Source organism: Dipteris shenzhenensis, chromosome 8 (assembly GCF_047967505.1).
Source record: "Dipteris shenzhenensis isolate YYH24624 ecotype China chromosome 8, Dip_SZ_1.0, whole genome shotgun sequence".
NCBI lineage: Eukaryota > Viridiplantae > Streptophyta > Polypodiopsida > Gleicheniales > Dipteridaceae > Dipteris > Dipteris shenzhenensis.
Window position 1 is genome coordinate 15,758,418 of NC_141603.1, and position 14,235 is coordinate 15,772,652.

A 14,235-nucleotide genomic window follows, 5' to 3' on the forward strand; every position below is an offset into this window, starting at 1 on the left:
GCTCTCAGTAGGACTATTGTGCAGCCCCTTGCTGGTCAAAAAGGCATGTATCTTGGCATACCATGCACGAGGGGCCTGTTTCAGCCCATATAAAGCTTTATTGAGTTTGCATACTTGAAGTGCATTTGCTGTAATTTCAAAGCCCGGAGGTGGTTTGACATACACCTCTTCCAGCAAGTCCCCATTTAAGAAGGCTGTTTTTATGTCCAACTGATGAACATTCCACTCAAAATGTGCAGCCATTGCAATTACTGATCGGATGGTGGTCATCCAGGATGTAGGAGCGAATGTCTCCTCATAATCTATGCCCTTTTTCTGAGCATAGCCCTTAGCAACCAACCTGGCCTTATATCTCTCAATGGAGCCATCTGGCTTCTGTTTGACTTTGAATACCCATCGTGTGCCAATGGCATGTTTACCCTGTGGCAAGTCCACAACATCCCAAGTCTAATTTTTTGCAATGGACTGCAACTCATCGTGCATGGCATTCATCCAATGCACATTATCCTTTGCCTCTTCAAATGTGGCAGGCTCCTCCTCATCAAGGAGAGTACCTGCATATGCTGATTCCACTGAATTAGCACCTTCCATGTGCCTTGCTGCACTGCGAGTCCTGCCAGGTAACGGAGCATCAAGTTTACTCTCCCTGAGAGTTTGTAACAGCCAGTTTGGGACTGTTTTTGCTGCATGTATGTTTGCAATTTCTTGCTGCACCACCTGTTCCACTGCCTGTGGAGGGGGCAAGACATCCTGTGGCGGACTGAAGCATCTGGAGGTTGCTGTAAATTCTGATTTGGATCAGAAAAATCAGCAGGGGAACCCAAAGCAATGGGTAGCAACCCCTCAAAGACATCCTCTGAAGACGAAGGCATTTGAGATTCAGCCTGAGTGTGAGCTGAATTTTCAGAAAATATCACATCTCTACTTGCTATGATTTTGCGTGTAGCAGGATTGTAGAAACGGTACCCCTTGCTTTCTGCAGTGTATCCAACAAATATGCATTTGATGGCTTTATCTGACAATTTGTGCCTAAATTCACTTGGCACATGTGCATAGGCAAGGCATCCAAAAACTCAGAAGTGATCCACTGAAGGCTTCCTGTCATTCCAGACCTCAAAAGGAGTTTTTGTTTTTAAAGCCTTAGTGGGAGCCCTGTTCAAAATGTCATTGGCACACATCAAACCCTCTAACCAGAATTTATGAGGCATGTGTTTGCTTTTTAGCATACATCTGTCCATCTCCATGAGGGTTCTATTTTTCCTCTCAGCTTTGCCATTTTGCTGAGAAGTCAGCCTGACTGTGAGCTGATGCACAATACCCTTGCCCTTGAGAAAAGCATCAAATTCTGCAGATAGGTATTCCCCACCTCTATCCGTGCGCAATGTCAGTATCCTGAGTCCGGTTTCATTTTCAACCATGGCTGAAAAGTGTTTAAACACCGTGAACACTTCATATTTCTTTTTCAGCCCATAAACCCAAGTAAAATTGGAGTCGTCATCAATAAATGTAACAAAGTAGAGATGACCACCCAATGACGGAGTCCTCATGGGACCACAGACATCACTGTGTATAAGCTGCAATTTGCGAACAGCTTTAACTGAACCATCCTTCTTGAAGGGGAATCTATGCATTTTTCCTAAAATGCACCCTTCACATGCATGTGGCCATATCTGGCATGCCATAATTCTGCATTTTGCATGGCAGCTGTAGGGGTAGAAACTGCTAGAGCATGGGCTGCTCTTTTCTCAAAAATATCAAGCTGAAAAAGCCCACGCAGCAGAGTACCAGATAACCTTAAGGCATAGTTAGCTTCCCTGTCTCGGACAGTACATTTGTCATCCTCAAAGATGACCTGAAATCCCCCTCTGTTAAGAGTGGACACTGAAAGGAGATTTTTGGTTATGCCAGGCACATATAAGACATCTGAAAGTCTGAAAATTGAGCCATCAATGGCAGTGAGCTCAACCTCTCCTGTGCCACGTACTGAATATGATGAGTTGTTGGCACAAGTGACTTTCTTACCAACGGGAGGTGGATGCAAGGAAGTAAAAAGACACTTCCTAGAAGTGATGTGCTTGGATGCACCGCTGTCAAAATACCATGTGTTCAGTGTTTCATTAACACTGAAACCAGATGCATCTGTAGAAGAGTCAAAGCTGCAAGTCAAAAATGCATATGTATCATCACTGCAAGAGGCTGTACTATCCCGAACATCTGGAACAGCCAACCTAGAATCTGAAATGCAAGATAAAAAGGCATAATCCTGACCAACATTGTTGGCTGCAGCATCCCCACTGTCAGATGTATGAGGGGCTGAATCTGAAACAGCCATACCTGAGCTGTTTTTCTTTTCTTTTGCAAGCCTTTTCCTGCATTCTGCTATGTGATGACCGGGCTTTTTGCAGTAGTGACAAAAACCCTTCTTTTTGGGCTTACTTGCATCATTTTTAGCCTTTTGTGAAGGCTGTCCTGACCCACTGGAAGGCTGATTTGCTGATGTCTTTACCTGTCCCTTTGTTTTTTATTTAAATTTTGAGAGCATGGCTTGTTCACCTGCACGGGAAGCCAAATTTTTCTTGGTCTGCTCATCCTGAAGCAGAAGTCCTATCAACTCATGAAAAGTGAGGGGATTTGCACCCCCCCTCAATGATAAGTTCAGCGAAGTGTGAAAGCTGAGATAAGACTCAGGAAGAGAATTCAAAGTGGTTGTAATCATCTCTGAATCAGGAATAATTTCATCTATGTTTAACAATTGCTCTCTGAGATCCTATAGCTTTGTGAGGTGGACTGACATGGAGTCACCCTCCTCCATATGTGTATTGCTCAACTCTCTTTTTAAGAAAGATACCCTGGCATCATTCCGTGCTGCATACATGCTTTCCAAGATATCCCACGCTGCCCTGGAGGTCTTACACGACCGGATATGCGGAATGATAGATCTTTTCACTGAAAGAGAGATGCATGACAAAGCTAAGGCATCCCGTGAATCCCATCTCTTCTGCTCTGGAGTATTGACTGTAGCTGCACCAACAACTTGTCCTGCAGCTGCACCCTGTGCACGACCTCTTCCACCTCCTTGCTGAGGAGGGGTAGCAGGTGCAATATCTGCTGGTCGGATCTCATCCCCATTGACATAATCCCATAGATTTCGAAAAATCAGAATATTACGTACCATGAAACTCCAGAGGGAGTAGTTGGTACCATCCAACTTGTCTTCTTGTGAAAGACCACCAAATGGAAACTCATTCTGATTTTGATGGGCCATTTCTGAGAAAAAGATTGAAGCAGATACAAAGCTGAATTCCCTTACTGGGAATGGAATGCACAACTCCCAAAAAACACAGCCAAGCACGGGCTGTAAATGCAACTTAGATTTCTGTACTTGCACTGTCAGAAATCTGTCCAAGCATCAAAAACTCTCCAAAATCTGCCAAAAGTGCTTCACACACTCCAAGAAAGGCAGTATGAACTGAATACTCCAAAAAATGCTCTCCCAACACAAAAGCCCCAATTTGTGGCTTGAAATTGCAATCAGAAAGGGGCAAAATTACTAAAAGCCCCAAATCTGCAATTTTTGAACAAAAGCCCCAAATTTCAGACTAGATCTGCAGATCTGTCTGTAGAAGCCCCAAATTATAAACAAAATCTGCAATTTTACTCCAGATGTAGCTCCAGAACTGCACAATGATTGCAATGTCTGCAATATACAAAATGCCCCAAATGTACTCCCAAACAACTGAACCAAACTATGGTTTTCTGCAAGATGTGCCTGCCAAAGAACACCTGTGGCTGAAGGCAACCTGTGTAAATCTGCAAATACAGATCTGAAAGTACAAAAATGCATGCAAATCTAGGAAAGGTACAGATGGTCCGGTACAGTACGTACGGACTGTACGGCAGGTACAAAACTGTCAGCGCAGGTACAGATGTTGCAGCGTAGGTACGACCACCTGTACGGCGCTGTACGGTTGCTGTGCGACAGCCGTACGGCGAGTCTGTACGGAGAGGAGCGATACAGGTACGACAGTCTGTACGGTGTTGTACGAAGACTGTACGTACTTTGTACGGTGCTGCACGAAAAGTGTACGGGCGCTGTACGGCGCTGCACGGGACCTGTACGGAAGTCTTTACGGGAGCTGTACGGAGGCAGTACGGAGAATGTACGGAGGCAGTACGTCAGAATTCCGTACACTCGTACGGACTGTACGGTCGAGTTGAAGCAGGCTGAAACGTGAAGCAAAGGGGTGGTGCTTGAAGGGAGCAGGGAGCCCGAAGCTCTTGAACCTGCTCTGATACCAAATGTGAATATAGAGTGAGTGAGAGAGAGCAAGAGAGAGTGTGAGAGTTGGAAGCTTGGAAGCTGAAAGCTTAGTTGCAATAGAAGAGAGTGAGAGTACTACACACTGAAGGAAAAGATAAGGTTTTGTCCTAGTGACAAAACCTTAGTAGTCACTAACCATAGTTAGTGAACTAACTGCGGTTAGGGGGAAAAACCTCTTAAAGAGGGAAAAGTGCCCCTAACTAGCTTATTATATTACATTGGTCACTGCTGAATTATATCTATAATTCTAACATGTAGCCCATGAGCACACCATCTTTCATACATGACTTTCCCATAGTATCATGGGTGTATCCTCAAAAGAAAAATCTCATGTCTTTCAGTCTTTCAAGAAATTTGTTACTATGGTTGATAGTGAATCTTGGTGCAAAGTGCAGAACTTTGAGAATAGACGGGCAAGGGAAGTGAATACATGTCAAATGACCTTCAAAGAATTCTTGAAGGAAAGAGGGATTGTGCATCAGTGTAAAGCCCCTTATACAACTTAGCAAAGTGTGTTGCTGCTGAGAGGAAAAATAGGTCTCTCATGGAGATGGTCACACGCATGATCAAACGGAAGAGGTTGCCACATAGATTTTGGCTGGAGGCAATAATGTGTGCACCACGTGTTTTGAACGCATGTCCCACCAAGGTGTTGTGTCACCACAATGTAAATATCCTAAGTCAAAGTACAGTTGACCATTTATTTGATCATAATTAAAGAGTTTTATATGTGTTAATTATGGTCAAAGAGTCATTTTAATGGTCAAAGGATTGACTATGGTCAAAGATACTTGACTCTAGTCAAGTAACCCTGACTTCGGTCAAGGAGACTTGGTTTATTACCAAGAGGGTTAACTGCGGTTAACCAGAGAACTACAGAGCTGACTACCGTCAAAGAGTGTTGACTTCGGTCAACAAGACTTGGCATGCGCCAAGAGGGTTAACCCCGGTTAACCAAGATGTGCCAACTTCGGTTGGAGAGACTTGGCTATAATTAAGGCGCCTCGACCCTTGGTCAAAGCTCCTTAATTATAATCAAGAGTGTTGACTCCGGTCAACCAGAGAATAAATATAAATTTTTATATTTGTTAGATGTGCACATGTGTTCAATGGGGACGCCCACCGTGACTAGAATTAGTCCACAGTGTGTTATTTGCATGCAAAGCACTAACAATTAATGGGTGCCATGGTGGTGCGCTTTAATTAATTATTGCAGGTACTAGGAAGAATTATTTTTCCTAAGCGCTACGAGAGCCTGACAAGCATCTAGGAGGCGGTTCGTGTGACCAAGTGCTTTGAAGACTCCAGAATGGCCCTTAGTGGCATGTAATAGGACTTAGTCTAGATTTTAGACACGTGGCATGTTGCCAATTTGAAATGAGCTTGAAGCTCTTGTAATAAAGGGGGATTTTCACGTTTTGAAAGGAGAGAGAGAGAGAGTACCAGACAGCTCTACGCTGAACTTTTGTAACAGATTCTCTTCAAGTAATAAAATACCTTCGGGGGGGTCCAGCCCGACATGTTGTCCTGGGCCCTATTGTCTTTGAGAGAGAGGGAGAGTGGAAAAGAAGTGTACTTGCTGGTTATTACGAACGAAGTTACGTTCGCAATTATTGCTGTCTCTCAGAAGAGCGAGATGGGTTTCAAAGAGCGTGTGAGATTCCGTCTGGTTTTATTGGTATCAGAGCCTTGGTTCGCTGTCTTTCATGGGAGTGACAATCCGAGGAAAACGTGAGAACAGGCTGAAGCAACAGCAATGAATTGCCGTTCCAAAAGCTTGCACGAAGGCCGTGCTAACGACGAAGAAAATGCCTACGTGACACCTCTAATAGAGATTTCCAGATGACGCGTCACTTGACGCTGTGAGTATAGGAGTTACGAATTATGCTAAGGACCGGTGCACTGGAAGGAGCACTTCCTGTTTTCGTGCGATCGCAAGCAATTGACGTGGAAATAGTTTGTGCACAAAATTGGCGACGTGAGAATAGACCGGTTAATGGTGCCGCTCCGAAGATGGACGCCTTTGATTTCTCTATTGTCAAAGTAGCGTCAACAAGGAGTTGAGCCAGTTGCATAGGCGCCGAGGCTTCATTGACCCCAAGGTGTAGAAACGAGGGGGCATTGCAAATGTTGAAGCGCAGTTCCCTTATTTTCTACGATCCCACCTAGTGTTTAACCTCAGCAACCAATTTTCGTGATCTCAGCGACCGGAGACCACCCACCGACCTCAATACTCTGTGCAGCAACCTATGTGCTGAGTCCCTGAGAGAATCGTGTGTCTGACGGAGGATAGAGTTGGTGATTTTAACGCAGAGGAAGACACCTTCACGGGTAGCGACTTTTTCACGGAGGCGCAGGCTCATTGTCTGACAGAGACGCCAACAGAGATCATAGAGGCTTTCACGCAAGCGCGGCCTAAGAGGAATGCTAGGGATTTGACAGAGTGACACATGGCAACGTGGAGGATGTGTGTTGACTTGGCACTGATGACATGTGGCAGTGCACAAAACAGTGCTGATGTGTCATTTTGACATGTGTCAGCTGATGTGGCAAGTGACAGAGTGTAAGCTGACATGGCAGATGACCTGGCAAGGGTGATGTGGCAGAGACATGGCAGCCAGCCCAGCAGATGACGTGGCAAGACACGTGGCAGGCTGACGTAGCAGACCAGTGGTTAACTTTGGTTAGTTGACCCAACCAGTCTAGTTTGGTCACTGTAACCAGACTGTGACCAGTCTAGTTAGTCCAATTGCAAACTAACCAGACCAGAACCAATCAGTTTGGTTAGAGTAACTAGCCAGTTACTCTATCTGGTTACTGTTCTTTTCAACAAAAAAAAAAAGAACAGTTGCAGAGACTGTTTCTGCTAGCAATTTTCACTTATCTGTCAGACTTCTACTGTCAGAAAAGCAGCAGAAAAGCAGAGAAATCAGAGATTTGCAGAAAAAGAAAAAGCATGTCTTTGTACACTGGGAAGATGAATCAGATGCTTCTGAGTGTTTTTTTTTGCAGTAGCTAGAAAAAGAGGGAATACAATTGTTGATGCTTCAGCAATCTTGTGGGTTTATGCTTTGAACTGATAGCCCAATTACTGGCACAAGTTGTGAATGCAAAACACCTCTTGTTGAGATCTCAGAATATGGATCAATCACCTATCCAGTGGGATTCACATTATAGGGATGTACATCGAAGACAGAGAAGTGTGCCGCAAACTCAACAAGAATTTGAACAGATGGTACGCACTCGTATACAAGAGATGGAAAATCTCAAAAGGGATCCAAGGGCTCAACATTTGTTTCAAGCAGAAGCTATGCCTAATGCAGTATATGACGTGCCAATGCCAGAGGCACACTCTCGTGTACAGCCTGAGAAAGAGAGATCTCATAGGGGACGGTCCCATAGCAGAAAGAGATCGAGGCATCATCACCGATCTCCTAGTCCATCACCGTCTACCTCGAGTTCGACTTCTGTGTCTTCTTCTTCCTTATCAGATAAACCATCCAGGAAAAGAAGGAAACACAAGAAGTCTAGGAAGAGAAAGTCTTCCAAAGAGACCAAGGAATTTAAAGAGGGAGGAAAATCTGTCAAGTTTGTGACCTACAATGGACAGTATGGTCATACAGACAAAGCATTGCAGTTCATCAAGCAGTTTGATGCTGCATTCGGTACAGAAAAATTTTCAGAATCCTCCAAGCTAAGAATGGTCAGTTTGCACTTGACAGCAACAGCTAGTGCATGGTGGAGTGCACAGACCACAGATGGGTCAGCCCCAAGGAAGTGGAAGGACTTCAAGAAAGCCTTCTACCAGCAGTTTATGCCTAAACAGTTTAGAGACCATGTTCTTCAAGATTGGGACAGCTTGCATATGGATGCAGGAGATACAGTGGATGTGTACAACCAAAAGTTTTGGGATGCTTATTTGCAGGTTGCACCTTTCAAAAAGATCTCCAAAGGCACCCAAATGAGAAAGTACAGAGCAGGTCTCACTCCAAGAATTCAGGCAGTAGTGAATGCTTTGGGGGCAAAGAACATTCAAGACCTTATGCATTCAGCTTCAGTAGCGAGTCTTGTGCCGCTACAAGATCCATCTACAGTGCCATCCTTGCATGCAGGACGTGCTGATAAAAAGAAAACTGATTTTTCAAAATCAGAAAAGAAAGAGTACCCCAAGGCTGAAAAGAAAGGGTTTCAGCCTCAGAAGCCGAGGGGTACTCAATTTTCAAAGACTTATAAGGGCAAATCTCTATTCACCCCTGAACAGATAGCGGAATTCCATAGAGATGGGAAATGCTTCAGGTGTGGCAAAGAGGGGCATGTGGCTGCCCAGTGCCCAGAAAAGCCTTCAACTTCGAAGGGAAAAGAGGCAGAGAAGCCACGAGGACCGCAAAAGCCAATGGTGGGGGGAATTCCTAACATACTGGGTCATGCTTCGAACCCAAAAGAACGAGAATTGCTGCTATCATGGGGCAAAGTTAGAGACCAGCAAGCGCTAATTTTATTTGATCCAGGGGCTACTGATAATTTCATATCAGAGGATCTAGCCCTGAGGCTGGGAATAAAGACGGAGGAGTTGGGCAGGGCTTTGGATGCCGATCATATGTTCTGTGGGAATCCTGTGCCAGTTACTCCCTTGATAGGGAAGCTCCGTCTTCATGTTCAAAGTTATGTGGATCAGGAAGACTTCTTCATTTCTCCATTGAAACATCATGATGTACTCTTGGGAATGCCTTGGTTTCATCGCAAGGTAGTGAAGTTGACTCTTCCTCAAAGAGTGCTGGAGTTTGTGAATAGGGGGAAAAATCAGCGTTTAATTGCCAGGAATAAAGGGGACACTATCCCCATTGTATCTGATGTTACATGTGGTAAAGCAATAAAGTCTGCAATTTCTGCGTACATGGTTTTTGTAAAAGAAAAAGAGAATGATATGCATGCTGAAATGAATGATGCAGACAAAGATAAGTTTCAGTTTCTTGTAAACTTTAAAGATTGCTTTTCTGATACTTTGCCAGGGGAGTTACCCCTAGAGAGGCTAGAAGATCATCAGATAGAGTTAATGCCTGGTAGTGAGCCACCAAACAGACCACCTTACAGAGTCAGTGCGACTCAGAGAGAGGAGATTATGGCTCAGGTACAAGATTTGCTGTCCAAAGGGTTGATTCAGCCCAGCTCGTCTCCTTTTTGTTCCTCTGTACTGTTGGTACAGAAGAAAGATGGTTCATTCCATATGTGCGTCGATTATCGTGCACTGAACAAAATGACCATCAAGAATAGATTCCCTATTCCGCGCATTGATGATGTCCTAGATCAGTTAAATGGAGCTTCAGTTTTCAGCAGGATAGACTTAAAGAGTGGTTATCACCAAGTGAGGATACAACCTCAGGATGTGCACAAGACAGCATTCCGCACTACATTCGGGTTGTATGAATACTTAGTAATGCCTTTTGGGTTGACAAATGCTCCATCCACATTCAATAGAATGATGGATCGCATCTTCCGAAAGTACATGCATTTTACGGGTACTTTCTTTGATGATATCTTAGTCTTTTCTAAGACAGGAGAAGAGCACAGAGAACATCTTGCTATAGTGTTTCAAGAGCTGAGAAATCATCAGCTCTATGCAAACAGCAAGAAAAGTGAATTCTTCTTGGAAGAAATCCACTATCTGGGGCATATAATATCCAAGAATGGGATACAAATGGATCCAGCGAAGATCCGTGCCATTCAGGAATGGCCAGAGCTGAAAACTGTGCATGAAGTTCGAAGTTTCCTAGGCCTGTGTTCTTACTACAGAAGGTTTATCAGACATTTTGCTGATATCGCAGCTCCATTACATACCTTACTAAGAAAAATGCAGCCTTCACATGGGGAATATCACATAAGAAAGCATTCAATACACTCAAGGAGAAGTTGACTACAGAGCCTATTCTTGTTGTCCCGGATCTTTATCAATCTTTTGATGTTGATTGCGATGCTTGTGGAGAATGTGTTGGGGCTGCATTGCATCAGAATGGTCATGTAGTAGCCTATGAAAGTAGGAGACTTCGGGATGCAGAAAGATATCTAGGAATCTATGAGAAAGAGTTATTGGCTGTAGTTCATGCCATCCATACATGGAAGCACTATCTTTTGGGTGCAGATTTTACTGTTAAGACACATCACCAAAGTCTGAGATACTTTTTGACTCAGACCAAGCTTTCCGAGAAGCATATGAAATGGGCAAATATGCTGTCAATGTATCATTTTCAGATTGTCCATACCCCAGGAATTCGGAACAGAGTGGCAAATGCCTTGTCCCGAAGACCCCAGGTCAATAATGTGACTATTGCTTATCATCAGGACCTGGAAGGCATGAGGGAGCAATATCCTCATGATTCAGATTTTGGTGAAATTTTACAGCAAATGCAAGAGGGGCAATCCACCAGTCACTATTCCCTGAAAGATGGGTATTTAATCAAAGATGATTGCCTATGCATCACCCAGGAGATGAGGAAAAAGATTTTGGAGGAATGCCATGCACCTCCCTATGCTGGACACAGAGGAATTACGGCAACAACTCTAGCACTAGAGAGGTATTTCTTTTGGCCAGGGATGCGGAAAGATATACATCAGTTTGTTACTGAATGCCTTACGTGTCAGAAAGTGAAGTATGATAGACGGTGGATGGACAAAAGCAGTAGAGCCTAACCCACCTTCACAGCCACCCTCATCCACGTTTAAAACACCCGAACAACACAATCACAAGGCAAAAGACATCCATTTAACATCATTGTCTCTACTTATACCTTTTGATACAACTCACACTCTGGCCACACTTCTCCTGGAAGCCAGACAACCTCAAACAAAAACCCAGTGGACCACACAATTCAAGACAAGTGGACTTCTTCCTTCAATAACTCAGAAAACATTCAGCTTCAAATGCATCCAATCCCACCGATGCGCTCCTACTGTTCACTTCTTCCTCTTCTAAGAGCTACCCTTCCAATTTAATAAACTCTCCATCTTGATCCCTTCCCATAATAACCCAAGCACTGAATTCATCTCTTGCATATGGAGTTCATAGCGCCTCTGTTGCCCATCTCTTTCATCCTGCATAGCATCCTTCTTCCTTCTCTAGACCCACATGCATAGTTGAGACTATGGCTTCTCCTGCCCATAGTTGTATGTACTAACAACTGCCTCTCTTCAACTGAAAACCCTGCTTAGCCAACTACAAATGGATCGTCATCACTAGGAATTTCCAGTACCAAAGTCCTCTCAACACCACCGACATCTGTGAAGCCATAACCTTCCTGCAGTCAGCTCTGAAGTGAATGTGTACCCCTAAAATATGGTCGACCCATAATTTCAACTTCTGTGGAGCTCATGGACTCTGTCACCCAGCCTCTCCTTCAATCACACTACTCAGGAAAACAGGACCTTTGTAAGCACCACCAGCTCCTCTCAGCTCATCATCACCGAGCACTTAGAAGTTTCTCTACGCCAAGACACATCGTCAGAGACCCCCCCTTCAATCTCAGTTCTCCTCCTCACAGCTTCCTTACCAAAAGTGTCTAGCCCCCACCCACGATCAGCTTCTCTCCCAACGGCATCCCTTCTCGACTCCTTCCTTTCGAATCCGCGACCCCCAGCGCTGCTGTTGCGATCTCCTAGCAAGCATCCTCGACTAAATCCCCTAAGCCTTCATCAATAGCGACGACTCTGGTAACTCAGCTCATGATCGAAGGCCTGCTGTAGCTTATCTTGCTCTGACGCCCAAACTCCACAGTCTGCTCATCACCTCTAAATCGTCCTCAACTGCTCACAGAGCTCATATACTGCGAAAGCTCCTGGCTCGTGAATATGCACTTTATTCCTTCCACTCTCAGAAACTCGCCGGTGTCCTCTCTCTGTGCGCAATCCTCTACACCAGCAACCGCTCCTCCTTATCTCACAGTCTCGTGTTTTCATCTACTAGTAGCCAAGGAGCTCTTCTACGACGTAGTCCATCAGCAAGCCTCTCTCTCTGTCGTCTGAGATCCTCCGGCTGTCCACCACCCTTTACAAACTCACAGGCTCTCTCCTGTAGTCATTGCGACCCCCTCGACGAGCAGCAGCTCCTTCTCAGCTCACACGTCCTTCCTTCCACACCCACCTCTCTTGCTCACAGTCTCTCTAATGTCTCGTAGCCCTCCAGCTCCCAGAAGCTCACCACACACCTAACATGTAACCTCCTTTCAGATCATAGCAACCGCAGCCCAGTTGATCAGCTTCCACGGTCCTTCCCTCTATTCACGAACTCCTTCTAAAGTAGTCCTTCACGTAGCATGCCAGCATCGTCGTCGAGAAGCTTCCTCTTCCTTTTCACGTAGCCACCTGCATGCATGCTTTTTTGATTATGGCCACGTCACCTTTTGCTTTTTCACCACTCTCCCACTCTTTCCTTCAAATTATACCAAGGCAATTAGTGCCTATACTCAACCTTAGGCACTCCACCTTTGCACATATCCTGCTAACCAGCATGTAATGCTCAGTTCCCCACAGACTATCACACAACCATGAAGCCAATCCTGACACACTGGAAGCAAAGCATTCTCAACAAAAAAACTCGTGCTTTCATGCACATATGGCATTGGAAAACCATGAAGCACACATGTCATTCCTCAGCAAAACACCATCACCCTACTCTGGATTGCCTGCTGCAACCACACTGCACTTCATTATCTCCCAGAGTCCCTGTAGAAGTGTCTTCCATCTCAAGACAATATATCATCAGTGTGGAGTCCTTCATGAGAGTATTCATAGCTCATTTCCACAACCAACTAGCTATATACATAGCTATGCACTCACCCAGCAACATGCAACAAGTGAAAAATATTTTTTCATTTTTATCCACACAACGGAAGGCACCTGGCCTACTTATGCCTCTTCCCGTGCCTCAGGCACCATGGGAAAGTATTACAATGGACTTTATTTTTGATTTGCCGAGATCAAAGTCAGGGAATGATGGGATTTGGACTATCATTGATAGATTCAGCAAGCAAGCTCATTTCATCCAGTTCGCAAAACCATAAAGACAGACCATATGGCTAAGCTTTTCATGGCACAAATTTTTAAACATCATGGTATGCCTAAGTCCATTGTTAGTGATCGAGATCCCAGAATGACCAGTCTATTCTGGAGAGCTTTATTTGATAACATGGGGACGAATCTGAATTTTTCTTCTTCTTTCCATCCCCAGACAGATGGTCAAAGTGAAGTAGCAAATTCTACAATTTTGGATATGCTGAAATGCTACGTGGGTGACCAAAGTTCAGACTGGGAAAAGTACCTACCGTTAGTAGAGTTTGCTTACAATAATACAGTACATAGCTCTACAGGGAAAGCCCCTTTTGAGGTCATATATGAAAAGGTGATTTTGCCACCTATATTGAGGACCAAAGATGAAATATTTGCAGCTGATCAGTTTGTGAGAGACCTCCAGACAGCTTACAGCCAAGTCCGGACAGCAATTGAAAGGTCTCAAGAGAAACATAAAAGAGCTACAAATAAGCATAGGAGACAGTTAGATCTCAAGGAAGGGGACTGGGTACTTTTGAGGTTTGAAAAACCTAGGCTCCGCAAGTTTAAAGGAAAACAGAAAGTGTATGCAAAGTTATCTCCCAGATACTATGGCCCTTTCAGGGTTACAGAAAGAATAAATGAGGTTGCATACAGATTAGCATTGCCAGAGCATTGGAGGATTCACAATGCATTCCATGTGAGTCTTCTAAAGAAATTCCAGGGACCAGAGCCTACAGAACCAGTATCAGAGGATCCACCAGAAGTGGATGAGCTGGAGGAAGTCCTTCAGCCAGAGCAAATTGTGTACCATACTGTACGTAAAGGCCCTCAGGGTAAGGAGTTTTACAGGTATCTTGTAAAATTCAAAAATTATA

At 44.4% G+C, this 14,235-nt stretch overlaps 1 protein-coding gene across 1 annotated transcript in view; it reads right to left on the bottom strand.

The window, feature by feature from the left end:
* The window catches only part of LOC147899178 (uncharacterized), a 121,928-nt gene that overhangs the window by 26,247 nt on the left and 81,446 nt on the right, over positions 1-14,235 (bottom strand). The gene's annotated exons all lie outside the window — the stretch shown is intronic.